General features: G+C 45.3%; 1 protein-coding gene across 2 annotated transcripts in view; it reads right to left on the minus strand.

Moving 5' to 3' along the window:
* Positions 1-12,162, minus strand: part of RAB30 (RAB30, member RAS oncogene family) — a 41,239-nt gene extending 29,077 nt beyond the window's left edge. Inside the window, exon 1 of one of the 2 annotated variants that reach the window (XM_084227148.1) lies at positions 11,783-12,162. The gene's annotated coding sequence lies outside the window, so the exon portion shown is untranslated. Of the gene's footprint in view, positions 1-11,404; positions 11,491-11,782 lie in introns of those variants that run through there. The other variant, XM_084227149.1, reaches the window with a different exon arrangement.
* Positions 12,163-17,442: the final 5,280 nt, after the last annotated feature.

A 17,442-nucleotide genomic window follows, 5' to 3' on the forward strand; every position in this document is an offset into this window, starting at 1 on the left:
AAAGTTCACACTCCTCCTTGAGATGGTACACAATTACAGTCATAAGCTAAGGTAATGAAAGGCTCAAAACAAGACAGGTTGGTTACACATGTCACAGCACTGCTTGCAAATCATTCTCTCCTCTAATTACCACAGCATTTCCAGGAGGAATCGATTACAGCAATATGGATGAATGGGATCCTAAAACTGAAAAATGTACTGAATTTAACATTAATGCACTCATTGCCTGTTATCAATATATATATATATTTAATGCTATGGCTTAGAAAAATACAGAACTAAATATCTAGAAAGACCAGAATGCTGGACACTGAGGCATTAAAATAGTCCCAGCAACAGAATATACCAAAAATATAAATTCATCCACCAGGCTATAATTACACTTTGTGTTTTGTTTTTGCTGTAAAGATGGCTGTAAGCCTATAGCCAGGCACAAAGCCAAGCCACAAACTTTGCTCTATTGACTGCTGAGGTCTCCATTAGGTGCTCCAAAAGAAATACTCGTTTGCCCACACCAAGCCTAAACATGATACAGTGCAACCTCTACTCCATGCCAGGCAATCTTCGGATGAGCACTGCCAAACAAGCATCTGAATTCAACAAGCTCCCTTCTCCTCAAAGCATTATACACACTTTAGCCCTATTTTCTAAGAAAAACAAGCTTTTACAATCATCTAGGCTGGCCAACAGGCTCAGAATTTACTGAAGGAAAGACTGTTTTTGCAAAATTATAAAGAACAATTACTGCATTTCTTCATTACTGCAATTCTTTTGATCCCCAGGTGGCTGGGATGAGCCCAAAATCAGCATCCACACTGTCACTATTGGGCTGACCTCTGCTCTTGCCATTTTTTGTTTGGCTATAGCTGGCTGGCTGTTCAGGGCACTGAACAAGAGTACACTTAGCAGCCATGAATTTCTTCTCCAACTGTTCCAAACACAGCTTCCAGTTCTAGCTATTCATTTGTGCTATCTGGTTTCTGGACCTCCATCTACTGCTTCTGAGCTCTGGAAGCTGCAGCAGTCAGCTACCAGAGTTGAAAGTGCCCAAAACCTTTCTAAAAAGAGGTGCTCCTGCATGGGACAGAAGAGTGGACCCCTCCTTTATTAATAAGTGATCTGACACCTTGAACCCTGTGCCTAGTTCCATTAAAACACTAACTGCTCTGGCAGATTGTATCATACATGGTGGCACTGTTTTACCTCACCCACCTTCAAGGAATTAACCAACATGGCCCACTTCTGACTCTATCTCTCTCCAATGATGGTGTCTGGCACCTAAAATAACAATGTTATTTAGACAGTGCAAGTTGGGCACCTATGATTCAGGGGGAAAAGCCAAGGCTATACCACTCAGAGAACAAACCCAACTGAACGTAATAAAGTCTAAGCCAACATCTTTGCAAAGTTATTTACGCTTTCTAAAAGGGTTTAGAGTTAATGGGACATCAGCTTAATAGTAAAGAGGGTATGTGTTCAAGTCTTTTGGATCATATGCAGGGCAAACTCTGTGCCTTTTGCCTCTGAAAGAGGAGGACATCACAGAGCCAACCATACCAGCCTGAGGAACCACTGAAAACGCACTGCTGCACCCCAGTTTTTGAATTAAGACATCCAGAAATACACATGCTCTGCATGAAAAGAAAACCCTGGTTGCTAGGAGGGCTTGCTCTGCTCGACTTCAACTGAACCAGGACTACAGCATCATGAGGCTGTGACAAAAATGCCACTTTTCATGTGAGAGTCACTTGATATAAGAACCAATCATGTCAAATATAAAAAAAATCAGAATTCAGGTAGTGGCTGTTTTGTTTTCTTACTTCTCTCCTTATGTCACCTCCAACACTCGCAGAACTCCTTTTTTTCCTTGCTATCCCCTCACATCCAGCTGCACTGCAATATCCATCACACAGCACCTCCCTGATAGCTGGTGGCTGCTAAGGCAATATTTACACTATGGCTTGCATTGCAGTTTATAAAATTCTTTGGAGCTCTTCCAAAGGGAAAGCCCCACATAAATCAAAGTTATTAGTGTCATCTACAGGCAAAGTCCAGTCAAGAATTTGCTAGAGCTCACTGTGGAGACTGCAGATCTTTGAAATACCAATAAATGTGCAGCAGAGGGGCTGTGTAATAAACTTCATTAGCATTGCTGGTAACACTTTTCTTCAGTGGCATACAATAAATCACTGATGAATATTCAGGGCAGCCCTCTGAGGTTATCTCAATTTTATGCATGGAGGCAACCAAGAAACAAAGTTTAGAAGGATCTTGCCTATAAACACAAGAGAGATGCAGAATTCAATTGTCTTGCCTTCAAAGTACAAAAGATGTAATTTCTAGAGGAAACTGTGAATTATATAAATTGATTTGCAATGAAAGTAAGGAGACTGTTTCCCCAAAACTACTAATGGCTATTCCCACCCAAGTCACAGCACTGGTCACTCACATTACAGTAACACCTACAGACTGAAGAAAACTGCAGATTTTTCACTGTAGAAAGTGGGGACTAACAGACAGAAGTCTTATCTCAAAGACCTTATAATGGATAATAAAACTCAATCTAAACACAAAATACAGGAGCAGCCATGAAGAGATAAAGACTCAAAAACTGCATCAGAGAAAGAACGAGAAATGGATCAACCCTCCGGAGTATCAGGCAGACATCAATAAATTCATTAGCTAAGCATCACCCAGCATTGCCCAGGAGATATTTTTTAAACCTTCCTCTGTATCTCCAAGAACTGATGTCATCAAGCAAAACCAGAAATATTGCGAGAGATGTGCTAAGAAGACTGAAAGAATTTTTATGTAGTTTCACACATTTTCCAGCAAGAAGCCTGACATTTAAGCAGGATGACCTGGTTACTAGTGGCTACTCCACAAACTGATGCACCACACTCTCCCCCACAATGACTGACAGCTGCAGCAAACAAACAAACATCATTCACGCCAGGTTCTTCTTCCCTGTGGCGACAGCTTTTGCAAAACTGTGGAACTTAATGAGATACTTTATTTAATATTTATTTCACAGTCGGCCTCGTTTATTCTAACAGAATTAGCTTCAGCCCACAATGAATGTTTTCCTTGGTTATTTCATTGTGCAAATCAATACTCAATTTATTTTGAATTTCTTCAGTTGCAAATTCTTAACTAGGGGGGGGATTTGTTTTAAACGTGCCTTTATTTATTATTATTAAATACTAGCTAACCACCCACATGGCTGCAGAATAAGCCTGAGGATGCTATCCCAAAAAGTTAACCAAGTAATTTTAAGACAGACTTATCCAAGCAGTCTCCCAATCCAGAGGCACAGTAAATCAGAGACAACACTGATATAAATGTGATGGCCCTTGAGAGAAGACTGAATATTCACAATGAGCAAGGAAGCACACATGAAGGCCAGGCAGCAGCTTGAGAAAGAGCTTTACAAGTTCCCCAGACTACATTCACATCTGCAGTAGAAAATTCAGGAATGGTCCACAATAACCACATATAATAGCACAGGACAAGGCAGCCTCCAGCACCTCCAGCACAGGGATGTGACCCAGCAGACACTTCTCACAAGACATGCTTTTGAAGACATTTTTGTCAGGGCTTCCTAGTGACACATAGGGACCAGTGACCTGCATAGCTAAGTGCAAGTGCACCAAGACACAGCTTTCCTGCAGAACTATGACAACAGGACTGCTACTTAAAGGAAAAGGAAAAAAAAATATTTCCTAGTAGAGGGAAACACAGTCATTTCCAAACATAATGGAAATACCGAGAAGTACCTCAGAATGGCAATATGGATACATTTAAATTTATTTTCCAGTTTAGGGTGATAGACAAAGGGACAGAATTTGGAACTAACAACTGCTAAAAGATACTGATTGTTTCTGCACTGACCATACACTACATCCCTGCACAAGGTGTTCAGGGCATGCCAACCACAGGTCACAACACAAGACAAGACTTCACTCCTACAGATCCCACAAAGCAGTTTCCATCCAAGCCCTGTGCTCATGCTTCTTTCTCCTAAATAGGTTGAGCAGAAATCCTTCAGCCTGGAGTCAAGAGCTCAACTTTAGACTCCTGTTTGCCTGCTGAAATTAAAGAGTTAACAGAAACCTGCGTTTGTCTGGGGGTTTCCTAGGTGTGCACACACACATCAATACAAGCAAAATGCTATTACTGCATTTCAGAAATGTGAATGCTGCTGACTTCAAGGAAATGGGCACATTTCCCTTTTTAGAAGGAACAAATTGTTCAGAACAAGGACAAATGCAATAGAGAAATCAGGCACTGACTCTGTTTCTAGAGTTTCAAGCTGCTGGTACATGTAACTCTGACACAGTCTTCACATGTTTGGTTTTTTCAATAGACCCAACATTGTTCAAAAATCCCCTCATAAGTACTTAACACTCTCAAGAGCAAATATTTAGAGTGAGGATTCCTATATGTGAGAAATTAGAGGGCACAATCTTCCATTGGCTACAGACAGAAGACAGCTACTGCCAACAAGGCTGGAGTAATTGTAATGATGCAGATAGTCACTGCACTTGAGTGTATTTTAGACAGAATATATGGAATTAGCTGCAAACTGTGTCAAAACATCCCCTTTAGAGTAAAAGCACTTTCTGTAATTATGCCACAGAAAAGGGGATTACAGAGAAGAAGAGCAGAGCCCAAAGCCATCATCACACAGGTTGAACTTGCTGCTACATCTCCAGTGAACCAGACGCTGACTATTCTGATGTCCTCAGCAGTCCACAGAAACACAGAAATCCCAAACCTGCCCTTATGTTTTCATAACAGCATAACTCATTGCCACAAATTTATCTGAATTTAGACCTTTTCTCCACAGGACATGTTGCACCGTGAACTTCAGGGGGGATGCAAGAATAAAAAGGCTATAGTGTTATTTCTCTTAACCTTCTTCTCAATATACAAAAATGAACTGACACCCCCACAGCAATTTCAGGCTACCTGATTCTCACCTCTAAAGATGACTTGTCTCAGGATGGAATAATCTGATGTCTCCAGAGGAATAGCAGGGATATCAAATGAGCCAGGAAAGCTTTTTCAAGCCTACATTTACTTTTCAGGTATTTGTGTTAATAGCTGAAAAGCAAGAACAACAAAAATTTTTTTTTTTCAAGTGGCAGTTGTCCTCTCTCTCAGTTAATCAAGTTCAATAGGCATTATAATAAAGTCTCAACCTCCAGTGTTGGAGAAGAAGGAATTTGCAACTCCCTTCCACCATCAGAAAGCAACAGGAAAATAAGACCACACAGTATGGGGATGGCGTAGTGGATTTCCTGATGTCAATTCAGGTTATACAAGGTTGTCTTACCATGTTTTTAAGTAAGGATGTTATTTTCAGTAAATATCCCCATGCAGCCCCAACTGTCATGAAAACAGCACTCTTTAGGCCCTAGAAACACCACGAAGAAATTCTCACTAATTAGACACAAATCTGGCTTTCTTTAAAAACTTGTTAGATGAAAAGCCTTGACTGATCTGTTTTCCATTTCTCCAAGTACAGGCAATGAAATTTAAATCACAGAGAAGTGCTAATGATTATTTTTCAAGTCCGCTTTTCATTACTGAACGCGTTCTTTGCAACACAGCAAGCCCAAAATCTCTTTTCTAATCCTGGCAGTCCTTTAAGTTTTCTTTGATTGGTTGCAAATCTGAATGCTGGCATTCACATCTCAACCAACAGCCTATGTCCCAAGCATGGATCTGGGACTTTTCTGGAGCACAGACTTTTCTGGATCTCTCATCATGCTCATATTTATGGATAAATGACTATTTGGAGCAAAAGAATGACCACTGAAAAGAGAGGAGGGTTTGACAAGTTCCTGTGCCTTAAGTTTCATGTCTCATGTAGGGTGATCTACTAACCAGACACAAATCCTTCTACTCAGTACCTCTAATAATCTGTTTCCTATAGGCATTGCATCTTCTTCAGTGAAAGTCTCCATTTATACCTACTCCTCAGATTATTTGTAGTCTGTGAGTAGCCAAGCTCCTGAAGGTGCAGCTGGGGTGGCTGCATGGGAGCAAGAGGCTCAGGCAGGTGGAAAACAAGGGAGAAAGCAGGTGGGAACAAGGACATTAGCAACTCCTCTGGAGCTGGTGCTGTCTCTTCAGCAACATCCCACTAAGCACTGAAACATCCTGTACAGCCCCACACAGCTTTGTCAGGGCTGGAAGAGCACTATGGAGAGCACTGAAGGCTTTGGGCTTCTCTGGTTTGGAGAAAAGAGGTGACCTCATTGCTCCCTGAAGCTTCCTGAAGAACAGAGATGGAGAGAGAGAGGCTGATCTCTTCTCCCTCATATCCAGCGATAAGATGCATAGGAATGGCTCAAGACTGCACCAGAGAAAGTTCAGACTGGACACAAGGAAGTATTTCTTTACCAAGAGTATGGTGAAACACTACAACAGGCTTCCTAGTGAGACAGTTGATACCACAGCCTGCCAGCATTCAAGAGACATTTGGACAAGGCCCTTAACATGTTTATGGTCAGCCCTGAATTGTTCAGGCAGCTGGACTAGATGATGCTTGTAGGCTCCTTCCAACTGACAGTATTCCATTCTAACTGCTCGATTGCTCTGGAGAGGGGTCCCATCCTTCCAGAGCCAGGTAATGGGCTAATCCCTCCTGCCAAAGCAATAAAAGCTTTTTTTTTTTTTTTTCTTTTTTTTTTTTGTTTTTTGGCTGCAAGGATTTTGGTTCAAGACACCCAGGAAAGCACATGCAAATGATTGTTCCTGTGGGGGATGCGAGACTCTCATACGCAGTCAGATTCATTTTCTGCACTGTTCCAAAAAAATTGGCACCGGGGCTCAGCATCAGCCTACAGGATGGTAGTTCCATGACAATTCTCTTTTACAAACAACAGCCTGGATTTATATCAAGAAATACTCCCACTTTAAATGCACACATGCTGCCCTTTGAGAAACTGAGTTTTTGCTTAATCAAAGAAAGCAGAGTTGAGTTTTTGGAGCCTTCATTGCAGAGGAGAAGCAGCAGCACAGTGCAGCAGAGGGCTGGGCTGCTGGGGCCCTGCATGAAGTCCCTCTCTCTGTGGAGGACATCTTTAGCAGGACACAGTAACCCAAGCACTGCTTGACTTCTGTACTTTGGCATCTCTAACACCTTTTTTTTTTTATCTCCCCTTTAAAATTCAGCCTGCAGGATACAGTCTTTTAAGAAACCATGCACAAACTCATCTTTTTTCATGCCAGCAGAGCCTTTCCTCTTCTCTTTCCTTTTCTCATTACTCTTTTCAAGGTCTAAAAGAAAACACTATTCAGATACTTAAAGGTTACAGTTAACTTTTTAGTTCAGCAGTACTCAAAAGACAGTATTTCTGCTAAAAGGAACGAAAATAAACATGGTATCCTGTGATGCTTAAAAGGACAGCAGCAGATTTCTGTGAGACCTTGCTGAAGGTTTTCTCCTGTGTTTGTACAAGTATTCCTTAATTATCTCAGGAAACTAATAGCTAGGTTAAATAGGTTTTAAATAGGTTTAAAATTTGCCTTAAGTATATTAGGGAACAGTGCACCTCTGCAGTGTAGTGAAAGCAGTAACTCCAGGAGAGGTGAGATGACAAATAGCAAGTGAATCTCAAGCTGTTCACAACCTAAATATCTCTGCTCAGCTCAAAGCAACAAAGCTCTTTAATTATTTTTATCTATGCAAGGTGAAATCAAATGACATTACAACACAAATCTCACTAATACTTTATGCAGGGCCAATGTTTAATAGCACAGATTAGTTATGAAACTACTGCAACAGCAACAGACTTCAGTGTGGTCTTGACTGTTTAAAAGCTGACAATGATTTTAAGGGACAAGTTTTATCCTTGTTCTGCCCAAATTATTTCAACGTATTAGCACCTGAGGAATACTTGACTAAACCTCTTCCCTCCCCCTATTTTCAACTCATGATTTATGCACAGGCTAACCAGGATTATATGACAAACATGACAGACCACTTCTTTCCCACTGTAAGAGAGCCATTAAAGATAAAATGAGAATTTAGTTAGTTATTGACAGAAGCACTGGAAGGGAGCGGGAAGCTAAATGACTTGCCGCAAAATGAAATTGTGGACACTAGGAAGTCAATCAAAACACTGCCTCAGGTCATCTCATCTGCCCTCCAGCCAAAGCAGAGCTGTTGCTGAGCATCTCTGCCTCAAGACCTCTCCAACTGCCTCAAGACCTCTCCAACTGGGCTGATGCTTTTGGTGTCAGAAATCCATCTGTAATATAGGAAATTATTTTACTGTCTCCTAACTCTCCTGTTCCAAAGTTTTGCAAACATCCACGTGAGCATCAGTATCTAAAGAGCTTCATCACTGCAAGGTAAGCCCATCTTGTGCTACTTTCTGCACTCCTGCCATGCCAGCCACACAGTTGCAAAGAATCTCTCTAATTTTCTCACTGCCTGGGTGGTTATTTGACAAATATGTTCATATTTGTATATGCACAAACTAGCACCTAGCACATTCCCCACTCCTCCTTCTGTACTCACAGAGAGGAAGGCTTGCACTCAAACTGCTGGTCCTGTCCTTAAAAAAAAGGCAACAAGCCTTAAAATGAGAAATGGAATCTATCTAGATCCCAGCTATTATAATTCCTTGTTTGGCTACATGTAAAAATAAGAAAATGCCAACAAACCTATGCCTCCCACAAAAAGCACAGCTGCAAATACACCTCTCTGGAACATACCACAAAACTCACAGCAAGTGTCTCAATTTGCCATTTGATGGATGCCAGCTGGGCTGTCCCAGCAAAGACCCAAACCAGGGCAGCTCCAGAGCTGAAACCACAAGCTCTCTACAGCCTGCATTAGAGAGCCACCACACTCAGCTCAGGCTGTGAGCAACACCTACCACCTGCAGCTGGGAGGATGGGGAGCACACAGCACAGAGCAGCCAACAGAGAGAAGCTCTTCCACAGCAGGGTGACAAATGGGGCTTGTTTGCTCTCAGACACCTTTCTCCACTTGCTTGTTTGGGAAGCGACTCCGCAGCTCCTCCCTGAGGAGCCACCTCCAGCCATCCACCTCCGGTTCAGGAACTTCAGCTGTCTCACCAGGCTCCAGCTCCAGGCTACACAAATCCCTGTCCTCTCATAGTTCATCTCTGGAGCAAAGAGGAAAGTTAAGCTGAAGAGTCAGCAAGGCTCACCCAGCTCTGGCTCCTCCCAGCTCCCCTCATCTCACCAGTCTCTGGGTTCCCCTGTCCACGAGGCTGGGTGACATCCAAGCATCCCAGGGCAGCAACACTTCTGGGACAGGCAATTTAACACAGTCCAGGGCACACAGATGATGCTCATAAAACCCATTTGCAAGGATGTGATTTCTGGCTTCACTAGGAAGCCAATAATTGGCATCATACTCAATTTCATGAGGAACAGGACTAAAATATAAGAAAACTCTGGAGAGTATGACCATGAGACCACCTAATCCTAAATTTCCCTTCAAAAACTTGACCTGAGTAAGAAATGGGGGGAAAAAGTAAAAGACCTGAGGAATTGTTTAGTGCTGCCTTCCTGGGATATTTTCTTTGCTCCCAGCAACTAGCATTTTGGAGAATTCTTGATTCAGAGTAAACACATACACTGCATTTAGGTCTTTGTGGAACAAGAGGAAGGGTTCCCTGGCTCATCTGGGTTTTTTCACAGCAAGCATTGAGTGATTTTCAGCTTTTTGTCCCTTTCTATGTGTCTGCATTTCAGTTTCTGAAAGGCAAAATTTAAGCTGATTAATAGTGTATATTTCTGAGGTACATTTTTAATCCACCTCCTGATATAGTATAATATAGCTTGAAAATGCTAACATATACCTTGTCACAAATCTTTCTGAATCCAACAAATATAATAAATTTTGAAAAACATACAAATATGTATTGCTATTTATGCTTGTTTTGTTCAAGATATATACATATAGAAAGATGAAAATAGAATTTAAAAATATGTGCATCACAAAAATTGTGTTATTTAAATGCTAAATCCCTGGCCATGGATCCTTTGCTTGTTCTCACCAACTTCTATATCAGCATGTCCCAGAACAATTCCCAGGCTACACTTTCAAATTATCACTTCATAGCTAGTGCCTTCTATCCCAAGCTAACAAAATCACTGCTATAAAACTTCTCCTTTTACAGCCAAGATGGGAAACACTCTATTATATTATCTGTTCCCTCCCTTGTAAAATAAAGGGGGAAACACCATTCCAGGAAACAAAAATGTTAAAAAAAGACCAAGCAAAGGCGACGCCTGCATGCACTGTTGTTCTTCCCCTTTGAGTCAGTAGCAAAGAGGAAGGAAGGAAAAAAACACAGTTAAAATAAATGCAAGGAGATGTGGATGCAGCATGTTTGTCCCTCTGGAAGAGGGGAAGCTGTAAAGCACCATGCCTTGCATAGGGACACCCCAACACCGCCTGGGTGTTTACAAACACTTTGAGCAAACCAAACAGGGAGTTTCATTGTCCCCACTGCACTCATGTCACCCTCTCCCCAGCACTGCAATTCCAGGGAGAGCCCTGCCAGAGGACACACAGTGCCAGTTACACAAGAGAAGCGCAGAAGCAAATATGCAGCAGAGGGGAGGAAAAAAATTAAAAATATCAGCTCAGCTGCACACTCTCCTGCTGCTCCCAGAACAGCCTCCAAGTGGGGCTTTGGTGAAGATTAACTTTAAAAGGCACTGAAAGACACTGAGACTTGAAGCAAGCAGGACCCCTCTTTGTGCACATATTTCATTGCACCAGCACAAAATGAGGTGTCTGGGGGTCCACTAGCAATTGCAGAAGTAATTTAGTTATAGAAGGGGATAAAACCTTCTGATGTCACATAACAACAAATGAACAAAAAAAATAATCTTACATTGTACTAATATCTTAGCACTATTCAAGTAAAGATCCAAATTGCGCCTCACAAACAACAAGAAACAGGGAAACAAACGAAAAGCCACACAAAAATGAGGCTCTGCTGGACCACGAAGTTTCTACAAAGTTTAAAATAGAGGCACTTCTTGTATTTACGATAAAACTGAAAAAGATCAGAACAGTAGTTTGGAAGTTGAAATAAACCATCAAACGGTCCAGCCACGAATTTTTAAGAACTAACTCATGATGTGACTTGGAAAAGAAACCTGGACCAACTGCACACAGCCAGCACTGAGAGCCAGTTGGATTCAAATCTCCCCCGTTTCCCTGAAAGAGGGGAGCAATAGCGGTGTCAAAGCAACGAAGCCGCACGACAGCACACCAACGCCCCCCAAAACCACCCTAAAGCACACCTCGTATTTACTTTGTCCTCAGGAGCCCGACTCTCTTAGGCTCCGCGGCGCTTACCGACACCAATTCAAAATCCATCTTATTTTCCACTCTTACCCAGCGAGGGAGACAAACGAGACAGGGCTCCCCGCCAGCTCGGGACCGCGCAGCGCCGGGGCGCCCGGAGCATCCCGGAGTTGCGGGAGTTTCCCGGGGGCTGCGGACGCGCAGCCCCGGGCCCGAAGAGCAGCGAGAGGGACTCCTCTCCGCGGGATGACACCATGTAGCGGGTTTCTTCCCCCCCCCTTCCCCGTCCCTCCGCCCCTCCTTTTTCAGCAGGACCAGGGAACGACAGCGCAGTCCCGCCCGGCAGCGCTGCTCCCCGCTGAGGGGCACACAGTGCGGGGAAGGGCATCGGGAGATGGGGGCCTGGGAGGGAGGACGTAACAGGACAAGGAAAAGCACGCAGAAAGAGAAGAGGAGCGCAGAACTCACCTGGTTTGGGATTTGTCCTCCCTCTCCACAACCATAAAACGAGGCGGGAGCCAGGAGCCGGTCAGCGGCGATGGGAAGAAGCGGCAGCCCCGGGCCGCCGCCGCACGCTGGGCACAGCGGGGCTGGGCGCTGCAGCCCCCGCACGCCGGGCGAGGTGCGGACCCCGGAGATGAGCGCGAGGCAGCCCACTTCCACTGGGATGGGTGCTGGCCACCCTCCCGGCGCAGGGCAGCTCCCCGGGATGGGTGCAGCGGGCTCGGGCGCAAGAGGCAGTCCCGGTCGGGAATGCGTGTTCAGTCCCCACCGCCCGTGCCGGGCAGCGCAGCGCAGCCCTCCAGAACGCTGTCGAGCCACCCTGGGGCCAAGACGCCCGGGACAGGAGCTGCAGGGCTCGGCGCAAGGCAGCCGTGTGCGGGGATGCGTGCAGGGCCGCCCGCCGCAGGCAGCGCAGCAGCGGGAGCGCGGCCCCCCCGCCGGCCCCGGCAGCGGACGCGGCACCGGCCGAGCACAATGAGCGGCGACGCGCGGCGCGCCCCCGCGGCCCCCGCTGGGCAATGACATCACCCCTCTCGCCCGCCGGGGCGGGGCCACGGCCCGCTCCGCCGCCTCGCCATTGGCTGGTGCCCCTTGGCAGCGTGGGCTTCTGGGATTTGTAGTTTTTTTACGGCGGCCACGGCGCGGCAGCGCGCAGGGCGTGGACTCCATTTCCCGGCAGATCCCGCGCCGCGCGGCCGGGTTGGGAAGCGGGGTAGGGAAGGAGGCGGTGGCTTCCGCCATGTTGATGGCGTGGGACGCTTAGCTCTGGAGGAGCGGTCGGGGAGCTGGGTTAAGATGTCGGAAAAGGGGGAAGGGTGGGAGTCCTCTTGGTTTAAGGGGCAAGGAAGAGCTCGTGCAAGCGGTTGACAAAGAAGGGGGAGGCTGAGGGATGGGAGGGGCGCGGCGGGGAGGGGTGCCCTGAAGGACACTGCCGATTGTCACTCGGTGACTGCGGGCTCTGGCTGAGGCACCGCCTCTCTGTGGTGGGAGCGGGGCCGAGGGGTGGGAGTCTGTCCCGGGGCCTGGAGGGGCCCGCACGGCTGCGGTGGGTGCGTGGCAGGAGCGGCGGCGTGGCGGTGAAGCGGCGGCCGGTCCCGGCTGTCGGGGCGTGCGGGCGGTGCTGTCGCGAACGGGGAGGCCGCTCTGTGTGGCGCAGGAGGCGCGGCGGGCACGGTGGCTCTTGGGGCTGTGCCCCCCGGGCCTTCCGGGGAGAGGGGCCCGTGCGGAGCTGTACCGGCCACGGTGCTTGGCCCGTGGACCAAGTACGGACTGTGGGTTAAAGAGCCGGGCTGGCCTTGGTCGGGCGGCTGCCCGCAGGGAGCAGATTGGAATGTGCCCTTGTCATACGGCAGGTGACAGCCTGCGCTTCCCTGGTTTAGGGGGGGAGGGTTTAAGGGTTCTGGCTCTGTCTGGCATGCCTGATAATTGCACTAATGGTGTCTGGTTGTCAGAGGCATACGGCTTGGTGTGACCAGCAGGAGGAGCTTTGCTTCCTTTTAAGGTCCTTAGCGTGTCTGGAAGAGGGTAGGTTTAGATTAAAGGCAAAATTTCTTTACTGTGAGGGTGGTGAGGCACCATCACAGGTTGCCTGGAGAAGTTGTGGATGCCCCATCCCTGGAAGTGTTCAAGGCCAGGCTGGACGGGATATTGGGCAGCCTGATCTACTGGAAGGTGTCCCCCTGCCCATGGAAGGAGAGGGTTGCAACCAGATGGTCTTTGAGGTCACTTCCAACCCAAAAGTATAATTCAATGTCCATAGACACGTAAATCAAGTTTGAAAAAGCTGAGAGGACTGATGAGATGGTGTAAGACATCTCAGCATGGTATGGGAGCAGCCAAGCTGACTTGTTTCCCCACTGTTTTGTCTGTGCTTGCTGTCTCACGTTGGCATGGCTTAGCCAGCTGACTAGGTGCTTAGTTGCAGCCTTCTGGCTGGCATGCAGGAGGTAGGCTGGAATTTTGAGCAGTGCTTTGAGACTTTCTTGTAGTGAGCATTGTCTCTGCTTGTGCTGCTCTTTTGTGCTGGGGAATGTGAAATATGTGTTCACCGAATGAGAGAGTAATCAAAGCTCTGTGAGCCTTAAGGGGACTGAAGTTCCTTGAAGCTGGGTGTGGAAGGCCTGTGCTTGAAACTGGAAGGGAAGATAGTCAAAGTGTTGCATGGCTTGTGAAATAATACTATTTCTAGTTACAGCTGATTCCTGTGAAATAAAGCACTTCATTATGCCAAGAGGATACTTAATTGGAAAGGGTCCTGAAGAGTTTTGCAGGCTTGCTTGAAGTCTTGGCTAAAGTCCAGTGGTGGTACAGCTCAGGTAAAATGGAGTCACAAGGGTTTATTTCATCCTTTGGCTCCTCCTGGAGGTAAGTACAAGGCATTTGCTCAGGGTATTGCTGCCCAATAACTACACAGGTGGTGTATTTGCCACAGAGTACACGAGTGCTGGAGGAAGGGTGTTGTGAGATGTTCTGTGGCGCAGATACTTCACCTGAACATTACAGCCTTTCAAGATTGGCTGGTACTACAGCAATGTATGTTATGCTTTTATCACTTTAGGTGCAGCTCCCTCTAGTTAAAGGAGCTGAACCAGTTGCATGCCATCCTGCAAAAGGTCCAGTGTTCTAAGAGTGCTTCTCCTCACTGGCAGATTCTCCTGTTTTATCATACTCCTCACTGAAGAAACGGAGTGGTGGGGGTGTAATGCTCATTTAATAAAATTTGTAGCATCAATAGTTTTAAATATCTGGAGAATTCTGAATTACAAGTACAGCCCTTTTTGTTTCTTTCCTTATTCTGTTTCTCCTCTATGCAGATACCTTTTGATTAGGTGAGCTGTGGGTGAAATAAAGGGCACTGGCACTTTGATGACTTCTGTCACAGCTGTTGTCCACTGTAGACTTTAGGCCTGTGCTTTTATCTCTGCAGCTGATACCTGGTAAGGATGGTAAATACTGCAGCGGAATGGTTGGGTCAAGTTTGGTTATCTTTTCTACAACTGTCAGAAAAAATGCATGTGAAATTCTCATCCAGGATGGCCTGCTGGCTGAATGACAGGATGTTTTGTTAAACTGGTTTAGAAACAATTGGTTTTACCTGCAGTGGTTCCCTTCACTCCTTCCACATCCCCCTGCAGTCAGTGCTGCTGCTCTGAGGAGGATGCTGTGCACCCCTCTTGACAGAAAATTGTATTTTGTTATTTAAATCTTATTTCTTTATATGTAGATGTAGGTGCCACTAATGTGTCAGCTAAGGTAGGAAAAAGGAAATGACTTCAGAAACTACCCAAATGAAGTGCTGATGCAAGAGAGAAGTAAAACAAGTTTTCTCCGTGTGTGTTGTTCACTTTGGTCTCTTTTGGAGGATTTGATACTTGCTAGTGTACGGAGCTTACTTGTTGGTCACAGTTTGTCAGAGATGTTAATGATGAAACCTGTGTTACGTGTCTCAGACTTGGATAATCTGTTCACCTGAAGTGCCAATGTCCAAATCTATCCTGACCCAACAGGCCTTAATTGCAATGTCTCTAAGAAGCTTACAGTCCTATTGCAGAAATAGGTGGTGTGGCTGCGTCTCATATGAAAAGATAGAAGGTGACAGTCGAACTGAAAACCCGCCTGTGGCATTTCCTAAACATCAGTATGCTCTGCTTTAATGCTGTTAATGAAAACCTGCTCCAGTGTCTGTGTGGTCCTCAGCCTATGCAGCTGAGAGGTTTGTGTGTACTTTACTATGCTGACATCCTGCACTGCAATACCTATGTGTTGTCTTTGTCACTGAAGTGATTTTGGGCACTGTGAACTCTGGTAAGCAACCACCCTCTTTCCTGACCTCGAGAATCAGTTGGAAGATCCCGAAGGAGCAATGAGGAAGTTAAGTAGGAATGTGTGATGACTTTGCTCAAAGAAGAAAATGCTCAGTCTAAGTTTTATCCAAGTTCATATGTAGAAACCTGTCTTTGTGTCTCAATGTTCATTCTGACAAGTGTGCTCTTAAAGAAATCAAGCATTTGGATGCTTAAATTGAGTACTCACTGGGTAGTATACAAAGCCAGGCTGCATAAGAAACACAGATTTCAAGGTGAAGTGTACTAATACATAGTGTCATAATTTTTGAGATGTGTGGTGTTCTGGGTCTACTGTCACATCCACGTCAGTGCAGCACAGAGAACTGTTGGGATTCTTGGAAATGATGGTCAGGCATAATGTCATTCCTGGTATGCAAATTAACTGGACGAAAAGATTTACATGTGCACTGAAACAAAGTGGAATACGGTTTCTAAGAGTGATACCATCTATGCTCATCTTGGCACATAAATTTTGTTTTAAGATCCTCTTTTCTTAATTATCCTGGCTGTAAGTCCCTTTGGGGGAAGGAGTGGAAGTGTCACTGACCAACTGCTTATTTCAAAGCCTCTGAGGGAAGAGTGTAAACTCTTTCAAATTAAAGTTACTGCTCAGATGATAGCGGATGAAGAAGCTGTGATGAAGGTTGGTTTATTTTAATTGTTTCCTATGGAGCTGTTTGCCAAAAAGTTTCTGGAGCTGCAAGGGGAAAGGTGAGAGGATGAGTTCAGCTGGGAAGAACAGGTAAGTACTTGTATATCCTGTTACTGTTTCCACGTATCTTAATGATAATGCCAAGAATACATTGTGAGCTTGGAAAAACAGGAAAGAGAGGAAGGCTTCTGTGCCTTTTTAAAGTGTTCTAAAGGAAATAGTGGGGAGGCAACTGTTAAACCAATATCTGGAAGAGCCTAGTATTTGTGCATAGCCAAACGAGTGTAAAGCAACTCAGGAAATTATTCTAATAACTAATTATATTATAAAGTGTTTTCCTTTTTTTTTTTTTTTTTTTGTCTTTCAGCAAAAAGAAGAGTGTTCTAAGAGCAGTCAAGAGCCAAAATAGGATGGACATGTTCTTCAGCTGAAACATGGCAGCAGTTCAATAGCAGTTACACAGTAGGAAAGGGTGTGCAGGCTGCTGCAAGTCCCTGTGTTCTTAAGAGCTGGTATCTGAAACAACTCAGTAGAGACAAAAAGGTGGTTGCTTCCACAGCTTCGAACTCAGTTCACTCAAGTGAACTCATTTGAAAAGAGCTCACCTAATACTGAAACAGGAAATTGATTTTATTTTAGATACTGGGGAAGATAATCACAATATGCAGAATTTGAAAGTGCTAGTCAGGACACTGAAAAACTGCAAGTAGCTGAAGGACAGGAGGCTCCAAGACTCCAGTTGTGGGAATCTCCCTTTTGGAAGGCACGCTAGGCAGTGGGGAGAACTTGCTAAACACAAGGAGAATCAAAAGTTCTGCAGTTGTTAGCTACACGTGGATATGTCTCTTAAGATGGGATGGCCTGACACGACCACTAAAGACCATAAGGCTGTAGGTAGACTGCATTCATTTTTCTTAAAAGGATATATGCCACTACCCAGTTCAGAACCACCCAAGCAGCTTCAGTTTTTGTCAAACACACTTAGTTCCTCTAACAATAGCTTTTCTTGGTCCCCCTAACTCCTGCAGAGCCAGCTGGCTGGTTGTAGCTGTGCATTGAAGATAAGCCTTCCTCACCCCTGGATTGCTGGATAATGGCACACAAACATGGCTCAGAGGGATTTGGGG

The sequence above is a fragment of the Fringilla coelebs genome, assembly GCF_963513975.1.
Source record: "Fringilla coelebs genome assembly, chromosome: 2".
NCBI classification, from domain to species: domain Eukaryota; kingdom Metazoa; phylum Chordata; class Aves; order Passeriformes; family Fringillidae; genus Fringilla; species Fringilla coelebs.